This window comes from Passer montanus, unplaced genomic scaffold, assembly GCF_014805655.1.
Source record: "Passer montanus isolate IOZ18808 unplaced genomic scaffold, ASM1480565v1 scaffold19, whole genome shotgun sequence".
Classification (NCBI taxonomy): domain Eukaryota; kingdom Metazoa; phylum Chordata; class Aves; order Passeriformes; family Passeridae; genus Passer; species Passer montanus.
Genome location: NW_024366480.1, coordinates 14,080,242 through 14,092,754, shown reverse-complemented (window position 1 = coordinate 14,092,754; position 12,513 = coordinate 14,080,242). Strand labels below are relative to the sequence as shown.

The following is a 12,513-nucleotide window of genomic DNA, read 5'->3' as shown; positions in this document are numbered from 1 at the left end:
TATTGCATCAGATTATCTGAGATTTGGACAATTCCTTGCACAGAAACAGAAAAATGCATGTACTGCACAGCCAAATGCAGGATGGTGGAAGGGGGCAGCTGTTTCCTCACAACATCAAACAGAAAGCAAATCACAAGTGGTTTTAATATGGAGACTGCTGTGCCCTTACTGCTCCATCCCTTCCACCCCAAGACTATTCCTACAGTCCTCAGGAACAGCTCACAAAACAATAAACGTACTGAAGGTAAAATTAACACCTGGATGCAGGATGGTGTTACTAAGTTGAACTTACATGAATGAACTTCAAATCACCCTCAAGTGATTTAAAGCAAAAATTAGGTCTGAATTGCAGTTTTAGAAATTCAGTGACCTGGGAGTTTTCAGCTTCACAGAATAAACTAGCAGTGATGTGACTGGCATCAGTCACAGGCTTCAGGCTGGCAAAGGAAAACCACCAAAAAACAGCACTGAAACACCATCTCATCTCTTTTACCTCAAGTTTGAAATGTTTCTTTAGTTCTTTTTAACAGTGTTATCCACAGAGCTGTGCACACAAAGAGCAGTTTACAACCACAATCAAACACAGAATGCACTGAGAGGCACAATGGTACAGAAGTCACTGTGAACTGAGCTCAAGTCAAGTTTTACAAAATGGCACTGGCTTTACTTTTCTCCAGGTTGTGAATCCGACTCAGGAAAAAAATGCTGTATTCTAGATAGGTTAAACTCTTACAGCACAATGAGAGGAAAACTGGTGCAGCCAGTGCACCAACACATTCCTCTAGTGAGGATTGAGATGATTTAAGATTAAGCATGTTCCAAACTTCATTTGATGCCATTTCCTAAAAAAACAGATGTAATAAGCAGATGAAGGAAAACATGTAAAAGATTTCAGGAGTTAATTATGTGGATTTAGCCTACTCTGACTGCAAAGCTTCTGGAATCCTTTCAAATGGTTATGAAATGAGCAGATAAGTTACTGTGGAGGTTTTGTAGAGTTTTCTAAATAAATTAGTAGAAGATGGAGCAAATCCTTTTATGCTGCAGGGACCTTTCACAGTATACACAGGAAAAGGAACATTACTATGCACCCTTAACAAAAGGGATACACTTCTCTTTCAATAGAAAAACATTCAGGTGGGGAAAAAAAAGTGTTATCAACCTACAAACATCACTTTTGATTTTGAAATGTATGTATTGTTAAAAGACTTCATTATTTTAAAAGGAGTATATGCTCACACAGTTGTGGCAGGGATGGCACAAATAAATCACCAAGGAACACTTTTGAAAACCTCAGCCTGCCTCCTTAAAACATGCATGCTCATACATGGCTTTCCCCACTTATATTTTCTGTCCTAAATCAACAGGACTATTAACCACATTATTAATGCCAGTGCAATACAACCAAATTCACAATGATGTTTAATCCTAGCTATAGGATCAAGGCATATTTTTGCTGTGTAATTTTGATTTTGCAATTAGTAGCAGACATGAATTACAATTTATTCTTCTAACAACCTGGCGTGTTCGCACACACAGGCAGTTATGCTTGAAACACCTCTGTGCCCAGCAAGATCATGGAGCAGAGCCTCCTGGAAACTATGCTAAAGCACATGGAAAATAAGGAGGTGTTTGGTGACAGCCAACACAGCTTTGCTAAGGACAAATTTTGCCTGAAAATTTGGTAATCTTCTACAAAGGGGTGAGAGCGGTGGGAAGGGATCTCATGTGGAGGAGGCTTGAGAAGTGGTCCCGTGAAAACTTCATGAAGGTCCTGCATCTGAGTTGGGAAAACCCCTGGCCTAAATACACCCTGGATGGGGAATGGATTGAGAGCAGCCCTGAGGAGAAGGGCTTGGGGGTGTTGGTTGACAAGAAGAGCAACACAACCCAGCCATGTGCACCTGCAGCCCCAAAGGCCAACTGCATCCTGCTCCGTCAAAAGCAGCACAGCTGGCAGGCCAAGGGAGAGCATTCTGCCCCTCTGCTCTGCCCCGGTGAGACCCCATCTGCAGTCCTGCATACAGCTCTGGGGTCTCCATCATACTAAGAATGATGTAAAGCTGCTGGAGCAGGTCCAGAGGAGGGCCATGAATATGATTAGAGGGCTGGAACACCTCTTCTGTGAGAAGAGGCTGTAGGAGTTGAGGCTGTTCAGCCTGGAGAAGAGGAAGCTCCAGGCAGACCTCTAGTGCCTAGGAGAAAGCTGGAGAGAGACTTCTGACAAGGGCAAGAAGTGACAGAACAAGGGGAAATGGCTTTAAGCTGAAATAATATAGATTTACAGTAAGTATTAGGAAGAAATTCTTCACTGTGAGGGTGGTGAGGCTCTGGGGTTGGAACTAGATGGTCTTGAAGGTCCCTTCCAACTCAACCCATTCTATGATTCTATGACTTAATTTAGCTACCACTCTTAATAACACAGCAGATATAATTAATATAGTATGTGAGCAATTAACATAATAAAATAAGTACGAATTTGTTCCTCAAATAATGTATTCAAAATCAATATCTGTTCCCAAAGTGAATACATTTGAATTGAAACTGTTATTTTGATATAGTTTTCATATATATACGTGTTTAGTCATTCAATATATTCTGTCAATACACAGATCTTATTGTAAATTATTAGTTAACAACTATATTTAATAATTACCAATTAAAACAAACTATTCAGAAGCATTAGAGATATAAAATCTATTTATGTCATTTACAAAAATCTATGAAGTAAATTGTATTTTCAGATGCACCCATTAATTTAAAGCTTTGTCTCTAATTATGATTTAATGTTCATATCAAGAGAACACTGTCTAATAGTCCACCAGTTAAAAAAAAAAATTCCATAACTGGGAAGCTCAGTGAATGGTCTTTCTAAATAAACACAAGTCTGTACTTGTCACCAATTTTAATGCTGGTAATTATCACTAATTGATGACTTTTAGGAATTATATTTTTGTTTGTATTTTGTTTGGGTTTTTGTATTTGTTATTATGGGTTTGTATATTTGTTTGGGGCTTTTTTCCCCGTTGCTTCTATTCCAAGAAACTGAAAGGCAAATTCACCAATGTTTCCAAAGAGCCATGTAATGCCATAAAAAGAAGCAATCACAATGGCATCTCAGCTGGCATTGCTGGGAAAATGAAAGGAATGATCATCTATTAAACACTTCAGGACTGGGTACCTGGAAGCTGAGCACTTCACCCACAATCTCAGGAATACTTCAAATGCCTTATCTATTGAGTTTGTGGACCAACTCTTCAATACAACTGGACTAACAAAGACCACCATATGAAGCTAATGATATTGAAGTAATTTCCAGCCACTGAGTTTGCTCAGCTTGTTTGTGTTTCATTTTTTTTCCTCCAAGTTGTCTCTACACCAGTTCTCCTGATCTGCTTTCAGAGCTCAGTACTCTACATATTCACATGCCTGGTGCTGCCTTCAACAGGACTGTGGAGTAGGACTGTGCATTATGGCTTAGCATACATTTATATATTATTTATTTATGCATGTAAATTATTGTAAATCCTTAGGACACTGGGCTGCAAAATTTTAAGTTTTAAACATCACGGCTTATGCTAATTATTTATTGTAGGCAGAAGGTACCATTTGCATAGAAACTTATGCTTGACATTTTTAACGACTGCTCACCAAGATGACACTACTTGATAGGAAACAGCAAAAAAAATCCCTATTAAGATACAGAAAATGGAAGCTAAAATGTAATCCATTTTGACTCATCTCAACATCAGATTGTACAGCATTAAAAAGAAAATCCTTAATAAAGATCATTTTCATTATGTATATCTACAATAAAAGTGGTTTTCCCCATGTTCTTTAATTTCTTTTATTTTTAAAGTTTTCTCATGTGAAAGTGCTGCTAAGTAAGAGAGGAAAAGATATTTTTATTGCCAAGCAATATAAACAAATCGCTATTCCTTTCACAGAGACATTAGTGGTTCTGAAAGTTCTCAGTTCTCGAAACACATACAAACTGACGCTAATAAAAATAAAACTTTTTGAATAATAGCCATAATGGTAATACAGATTACATTGGCTCTTAAAACTTTCCAAACAAAGATGACCCAATTCTTCACAAATACCCACTTAATACTTTCTTTTTCCACTGTATTCATCTTATCTGATCCATGTTCTGGTTTCTGACAGCTGCAACAGGCTAAAAATAAAGCCCTGGAGTAAAACTTTGTTGACTTCAACCTTTCCTTTGCTGCAAGCAAACTTTTTTCCCCCATGAAGTTGGCAGGGCAGGAGATGTACCATGGCACTTCTACAAATATGCAACTTGAAAGTAATTTCAGGATTACCAATAAAAAAAAAGAAAAAGTCTCTGCAGCCAGAACGTGTCTTTGACTCTGTACAAAGGGTAACACCCTGCATCCAAGTGATTCACACATGGCATTTCCCCCTTCTCCTTCACTTGTAAAGCACAAAATTCTGCCAAAAGCACATCAAGTTTTGTTCCTCTCCCTCTTCAAATAGATTAATGAAAGAATCCCTAACACAGATCTCTAGATTAAAAATAAAATATAATCAAGAAGAAATAAAGTCAGCCTTAAGTAACTAAACTAGCCTTCACTAATGCACGTGGATAGAAGGTTAGCTAAGCTGTTGGTTCCTCACATCCTCCGAAAAAGGACTGTTTTTCTCTCCAGAGCCCAGTTTGAAAACAGGCAAGCCTGAACAAGAGCTCTCCTTAGCTTTACAAGGCTTAGTCATCCCTAAAAAGGAACCAGCAAAGGTGGAAACAAGCCCCTCTTCTTTCGCAGAGACTTCTGTCAAAATGTTTGTCAAGTTCCCTCAGAGCACGTACCTGCACAGCTCTTCCAAAAGTACCATTTTTAAATAAGTCAAAATGATCATACTTCTGCCCTTTTGGACTCAAAATATGTTTTAGAATGGAACAAACAAGTTTCTTCTTATCTGAAGCTCCCATGTAGTCACTAGATAGAGAGGCACATCTAACATTTCTGCAGTCACTTTCAGCCCATTTTCAGCAGAGACAAGGAAGAGCAACACAGCAAAGCCAGCTGCTTTCATGGCCATTTCTATGCAGAAACAATGCTCTGAATGGACAAGAAAACCCTCTATAGGTCAAAACCGTAACAATCACCTTAAATCCACAAGTAATGTCAATTTAATATAAATCTTTTTGCAACTTCCCTGCTGGTGGGAAACTGTGTCCAAATTTCTCATAGATAATTTTAGTGGAAATGAACTACCAAGTGCAAAGTACTTTATAGAGTTCTTCCTTTTCCACAACATGTGTTTGTCATGTGTCAAAGCTGACTCTACTTTTTCCCCTCCCCAGAATACCACAAATTCTTCTGTAAAATAAACAAACTTCTGTCCAGAATCTCCAAAATTACCAGAGGCAACCCTGTTTAAGATCAAAGATGCTCATCGCTGTTGGTCCATTTGCAATATCCCAGATTTTAGTTAGGATGAAATTTGCAAGAAACAGGCAATCAACAGAACAACACTTGAACACCGTATCCAGGGATATGGCTAAAAAAGAAGAGTTTTGACATTTAAGCTACCTTTTCTAGATACTTAGGAATCTCAGAAGTTTTTTTTTGTGGGATAAATGCCCACAAATGACATTTATACAATGTCATTTAGGTCTAGAAAAAAAACCCCCACCTTTATCTTTACTCAAATCAGAAATCCAAAAATTCAAATCACATACTATTAACACTTAATAGGAGAAGGAAATAATTTTCTATTTCTAATGCTTATATTGTTCTGTAATGTACCTCATCCACCACTATGATAAATCTGGGCGGGGGGGTGGCTATGTCTTACATGGAAAAAAAAATTGTAGTAAAATATTTGACTTGTTGGAGGCATTAGATACACTTCTGTACTTTTCTGCCCAAAATCTTAATGATGTTTACAGGCTGAACTTAATTTACATGCAACATAAGCATGCTAGCACAGGCAGTCTTGATTCCCAAAGCTGCTATTATGGTTTAATGAGTCAGCAACATGGAATATTTACAGCTTCTATGCATTCTTGATGGCATGCATATAAAACTTCCAGTAAATCCTGACACTCAAGAAACTAATACTCAAAATATTTTTCTGTGACTGTTGCCACAGTGGAATATAAACACTATCCATAAAATTCTCACTGTGGGCTAAAATCTGCTTTAAAAAAAAGTTTAAAACCCAAACTCCTGCTAAATAAATAGTTTATAAACACAAAATTTTCTCCAATAGATGAGAGAAAAATATAACAACACACTTAAACCTATTTTATGTACTCTGAGTAGTACAATTCTGAAGTTATAAACAAAATTAAGCATTACAGCTCAAATATGTACTCTTATAAGCAGTTTAATTATACAGATATAGCACTTAATACCACATAGATATATATGTAAAATGTGATAGTTATTGTCTGTTTGGATAAAGCTGAAAATAGTCTCAGACCTCTCACTGAATTCCTACAGCAGAAGCCAGAACAATCTCATTGATAAATAAATCACTTAATCCTTTCTTCATTTGCCATCACCCTATTGCAAAAGCATGAAGCTGAAGCCTAGAAAGTCAAAGCTAAAGCCTGACCTTCCATCTCTGTCCTCTCTGGCTGCTCCCTTGTGTACCCCTCAAACACATGCCATCATTTCCTGATCAGTTTAGAAGGGGTTATCAGGAGAATTTCAGGACATGTGTCAGTTTTGTGGCAACCTGAATGCTATACAAACATCTTCTGTGTTTAATAGGCGATTTGTATTTTAGTAGGTTTATCCATTCCTGACTTTATTTGTTTAAAGGTGCCTTAACCTTGACATAAATCAATGCTAGGCATCTGTATGGAGTACTTCTGAAGAGTTTAAAAATTAAACGCTACAAAGAGCTGTATTTTGCAAGGAGGTTTCTTTCAAAAATAAAACAAACCAACTTGTCAACTTCTTTGTTCACTTCCCCCCACCTTGAAAATGATGCAGTTTATTCTTTTTCTGCTCTTCTTACAGAGTTCTTCTACAGATCACAATGAAACACCAGGCTGGTCACTATAAAAACACCACCACCACTGACTCCCAAGTACCTTTTTCTTCCTAATACAACCACGAGTGTTTGTGTAAGACAGCAGGGCCAACGAGTCAGAGGCTCTGGGTCGTGCCTTGCAGCAACCCCCCCTTCCAAACGAAAACAAAAAGCACTGAACCTTTTCTGCCACATGCCCAGTCCTTCCCCCACCACCTCTGTGGCGAAGACGGCCATTATTACATTTCCTTTCGGGTTATTTACAAGGTCTTGGCTCTGACATTGATTTCTTATCTGTTTCTATGACAGATGTTAAGTGTTAATAAGCTGTCCTTTTAAAGAAAGATAATGCTAAACAAATTATAGGAATTAATTACCCCAAACCTATTCTTTATTTTTTTGTCCTGAGCATTGAAACAAGAACAGTAAAAATTACTCAAGACCAGGAAAAAACCCACACTTTTTTTCAGCCAATTAATAAGTGTTAGCAGATTAAAGGAAGTTACACTTTAAGCCGGGCAATACCCTGAAAAGCAAAAGCAAATTTCTCAGGGAATACAGAACAACCAGGCAGGCACAGTTCACTTATGAACAGTTTTTTTAAATTATAGTGAAGAGTTACTTATTACTTTTTCAGATAATTTGCTCACGGTTTAAATTTTAGGATAAAGGGTGAAAGTTTCAGAAATCTTTTCAGTTACAGAACCATTAAAATGATAAACATTTGGGATCCCAAAGTACACTTCTACTCTAACTGTCCTTTCAGACCTGCATTGACTGCACTATAATAGCTGCCAACATTTGGTAAGGATTAGCCTTTCATTTAGACAAAAGCAAAGCATTCCTTAGCTAAATCAGCACTTTTTGCCATCAGACTCATAAAACCTTTTCACAACACAGATTTTCAAGAGAATCCTTTAGGGTTTTAGGATGCTGCTCCTTTTACTAAGTAACAAAATACACCCCAGGGTGTCTCATTGACCGCACTCAGCTGTCCTTTGACCTCTGCAATTGTTTAGCCTAACTTCAGGGCCACAGAATCTGCCTCTCCCCCCCCATCCAAAAGGCTAATGTTGCTTCCTCCTGGCACCTGGTGAAGCAAAATCCTGGAGGTTCCCCCCTCTTCGAGATTTACGCCACGTTCCAGATGTTGCCAAGCAAAACGCTCCTGCAGGCAGGTTTGGGGAGCCCCAAGCGCCCGCAGAACCTGGGCTGTGGCCGTGACCCCCTGGCTCCGCTCAGGGCTGCCCTTGCCCCCAGGGATACAACAGGTCATAAAGCAGGAATAGATCCTCAGCCTTCTGGGCACGCTGGCTATTTAAATGCAACAAGAAACTATGCGAGCCCAATATTGTGTACTGAGGCAAGCCTCCCCCCTCTCAGCAGTCAGGGGGAAAAAAAAAGACGTGTGAGAATCTCAGTTGGAAGCACAAATCTAGCCCAATCATTACCAAGATCTGCATTCTTCTTCCCATTTGTTTTAAACCCTTTGAGAGGACAAATAAACAAACAAACATTCGCCCCCCAAGTGCATAAAACATATATTTAGCTAGTTGCTTAGGTATTTGCAGAGCCTCTAAGTAAAACAGCAGAAGAAGATTGTTACAGCTTCAAAAGAAGTGTCATTAAATAATGAAGCTGACCTCGTTGTGGGTGTATAAGAAAAAAATGGAAGCACAAATCAGCCCTCTGTTGAAGACTTTTTGATTATATGAACTAGATTTCATGGGGTTTTTTTTAAGAACTTGGACATTTTACATGTCTGAAGCAAAAATAAAATAGTTATTTACAGTCCACACAGCTCCTAAAATGCAGCCAATGGAAATGAGAGCAGAGATGCTGATCACAAACATACACTGAGTGCATTGTCTATTAGGAAAAGCAAGTACTGTACCTTCTCAGATTCCTTTTAACCTATTTGAAATGCGGTCATGATTAAAGGATGCAGCTAAGAGTTTGTGAAGCCTTGCTGCAAAGTTGTTTAAAACTTCTGAACACCTGAAAAATAAAAAGGGAGGAAAAATCAGAATTACTCATGCCAGCATATAGTTTATAATAAGACAAAAATCCCTTCTTGTGGAAACCTGGTCTAGGGTGAAAAAAGAAGGGCAAATGACTATAAAAAGCACATCTTTCTTTAGAGGAATACTTGCTTGAAAGTGCTTGGTGGCTTCTCTATATTCTACCATAAGTACAAATTCACAATTTGCACATTTTTGGCACTGAAGTCACTATATGACAGATTAGGAATTTATCACATTAATGTGATAAATTTAACTGTTGCAGAAACATTAAAAAAGGTATGATAATGCAGAAGTTTTTTTTTTACTATTTATAAAGAAACAAACTAAATGAGTGAGCAGTTATCCACCCTGGAGATCAATGTTCAAAATTAAATCAGAATTAGATGGTTGCTCTCCTATCTGGCTTTCCATAAAAATATTGAAGTGAAAACATTGCTAATAGAAATTGCACTTAATAAAAGAAAATACACCTGAAGTACTCCAAGGAATGGTAAAAATAGTCTAGCAAGCAGCAAGCAAAAGAATAACTCCTAAAATACCTAGGGCTGTAGAGAACACCAATTAACATCAGGAAAAGCTTTAAATTAAGTTGTCATTGAGTGGACTTTGACAAGACTTTCTTAGGCAGACAAACTGGCTTGGTTTCTCAATAGCAACAGACCATATTTTGCCAAAAGATTTAAAGGAATTTTCCCTGGTGTTTGCACGTGGGATTTTAAGGTTTAAAGCTCGGACTACAGGCACAGGCCCACTGGCAAAACCAGAACTCAGCTGGACACCCCCAATTCAACTCCAGGTTTTCAAATTGAACGCCTCTCAATTTTAAAAATCAGCCTGTTTAAGAGAGCAGCTGTAACCCTCACTTCTGGCTCAGGGAAGGTTTTGGGATTGCTGTGTTCTGAAGAAAGGCACTGAGCAACTCCATGGCCAGGGATCACTGCTGCTGGCCCACACTGTGTCCCCGGCACAGACGGACAACAGGGACAGCACACACAGCCCCAGAGGGACAACAGGGACAGCACACACACAGCCCCAACCAAACTGTAGGGCTCTGCACGGGCTGCAGCCACTGCAGAACGTCTGTAATCCAATTCCAACTGCTCCTGCCTCTGAAATTGCTATTTTTCAGACACGTGCTGAACATTTCACCTGCTAGTAATGACATTTTTGTATTTTCTTCTAATTACACTCAAAGCTAAGACCTTTGGCCCTAGGCCACAGACCTCTATTCAGGCTGCACACATTCTCTTAAAGGCCCTGAGCCTTTGTTGTCACTCTCAGTCTTTCATCTATTATTTATATCCATTGAGAAGAGAGATACTCCACCATTTGTGAAGCTTTAAAGCTTCTAATCATCTTAATTTCTTCGCCTTTCAACCAGTGCTTCCCCTTATGGACCAATGCCAACAGTGTGACAAAATAATTTTTCAAGCCAAGATCCTCCTGGACCCTTCCCAAACCTTGACACACACTGGGCTGTAAGTGCCTTTTGTCCTTTGCGGGCTGCTTTTGCAAACACAGACCTTTGCTCAGCTTGGGGGTGGGGGGTTTGGATCTGCTTGTCACAGCATTTGAGGCAGTTTTCTTGGGGTTTATGTGGTTTTGCACCACTTTCTCTCTGTTAAAAAGTCTAACTCAATTAGTTCAGCTAAATCAGAGATGCTGTAGTGAACCTCACCTCTTTAAAAAATATCAAGTACCTTCTGAAATACCATGAACTATGAATTTTAAGTTTCCTTTTTTTTTTTTCCAAAAGCTAAACTGCTGATATGCTGCCTTGGTTTTTATACTCTTATGTGCCCGCTCAGAACTGACAGATAATCACACGATATTTAAGACATGCAAAATACCATTAACCCTTTTCCTGAATATTGGCAACATTAATTTGTCCTGACCATATAACATAACGTGACCAAAAAAATGTTTTTCATCTTATGTCCAGGTCACCTCCTTCATATCTTCCCTTGTTTGCAAATGAAATAGGAAACAAATCAACAGCATTTTTGCCAAGAAGATCTCTTCAGAATTCATCAACCACCAATCTTCATTGCCAAGACCCGTGAGATCTGCTAACGTGACCCACATCTTGGCTCTTTCTTCCACTATGGTCTGGCTTACTTTTGATTCTTAACAGCACTGCCTTGTCGTCTGTCCCCTCTGAAGACCCCCAACCCCCACGTCTTTTCTTATTTTTACCATTTGCTTCAACCAGCAGTTCACTTGAGACTCATCCATCTTACAATGCCTGAAGTGACAGATGCTCTCAGGAATGACCATACTGTCGAGTGAACAAAAGATAACATCACCTCTAGGAACTCCGGGAGAAATACAACTTCAACCCTGAGCCATGGTTATCCTGGCAGAGACAGCACCATAAACCACCCTCAAGTGAAAAAAAACCCCAACCAACAACTGTGGGGAAAAGGAATCTGACACAATTACAAGCAAAAAGAGTATTCTTTCCGTCTTAAGCTGTATTTAGTAGTGTTTGTGACCTTTTTATTTTCTTCCCCTCCCATTGAAGAATTTTGTAGAATTTACTTGTGATAGAATCAAGAGGAAAAGAGAGAATGGAGAAAATTCTCACAAACACTGTTTCAGGACCCCTACAGATTTGAATGGAGGAAGAAGGCACTTTGGAACAGATTCAGCAGAAGGTCACACAAGACCTTTGCCAAAACACAGACATTACCTTGTTAAAATCTACACATCCTACAGACCAGCTGTTGCTCAGTTAAATTCCACAGGAATTCAGAATCATCATGCAAGCCTGTGCCCTTGAAAGATGCATACTGTAACCAGAGTAAGGTTACTTTAATGTCACAGCTGCTTGATAAATCTGTGATCTGCAAGTAACAACCCCTCAGTGTTGTAACATTTGAGCATGCACCACTTAAAAATAATTAAATTAGAATGATAGATTTTCCAGCCAACACCCACATACCCAGCTATGGAGTGATGCCTGTTCCTAAACAAAAATCTGCCCTCTATGCGTGTAAGACTGAGCTAAAACTGCTGATTTGAAACACAGCCCAAATTCTCCATCCAGTCAGTGGAACAGGACTTGCTGAAGAGTCCTGGTGGTAGAAAATATTACTTAAAAAATGGAAGGTCATATTAGCTTCTCCTGGTGACATATTTGCAAAAGTGACACCACAAATGCTGAGAACCCCTTCTCTGCAGTGAGATACAAAAGAATTTCTCTGGCTCTCAGTAAAGCTTTAAACAGCATCTCATGTTCAGTTTCCAAACCCTTCCTGTAATAACCATCATTACAGTACATGAGACTGAGAACATGTGAGTTGTACAAATATAAAGTTAGAACTGTAAAATAAAATAGGGGGCCTGATAACCAAACATCTCCTGTCCAGTGTAAAGTCAGGGGAAAATCATAACAGGGACTTCTGAAGATGTATTTATTGATTACATTTAGCCATATTTATTAATTTGTGTTGAGTTATTAATTTTGGTCTCTATT

General features: G+C 38.8%; 1 protein-coding gene across 1 annotated transcript in view; it reads right to left on the bottom strand.

Annotated features, from left to right (window-relative positions):
- Positions 1–12,513, bottom strand: part of LOC120500725 (GREB1-like protein) — a gene marked incomplete at its 3' end in the record, with an annotated part of 117,277 nt that overhangs the window by 51,151 nt on the left and 53,613 nt on the right. The window contains exon 3 of the mRNA XM_039705970.1: positions 8,906–9,009. The remainder of the gene's footprint in view (positions 1–8,905; positions 9,010–12,513) is intronic.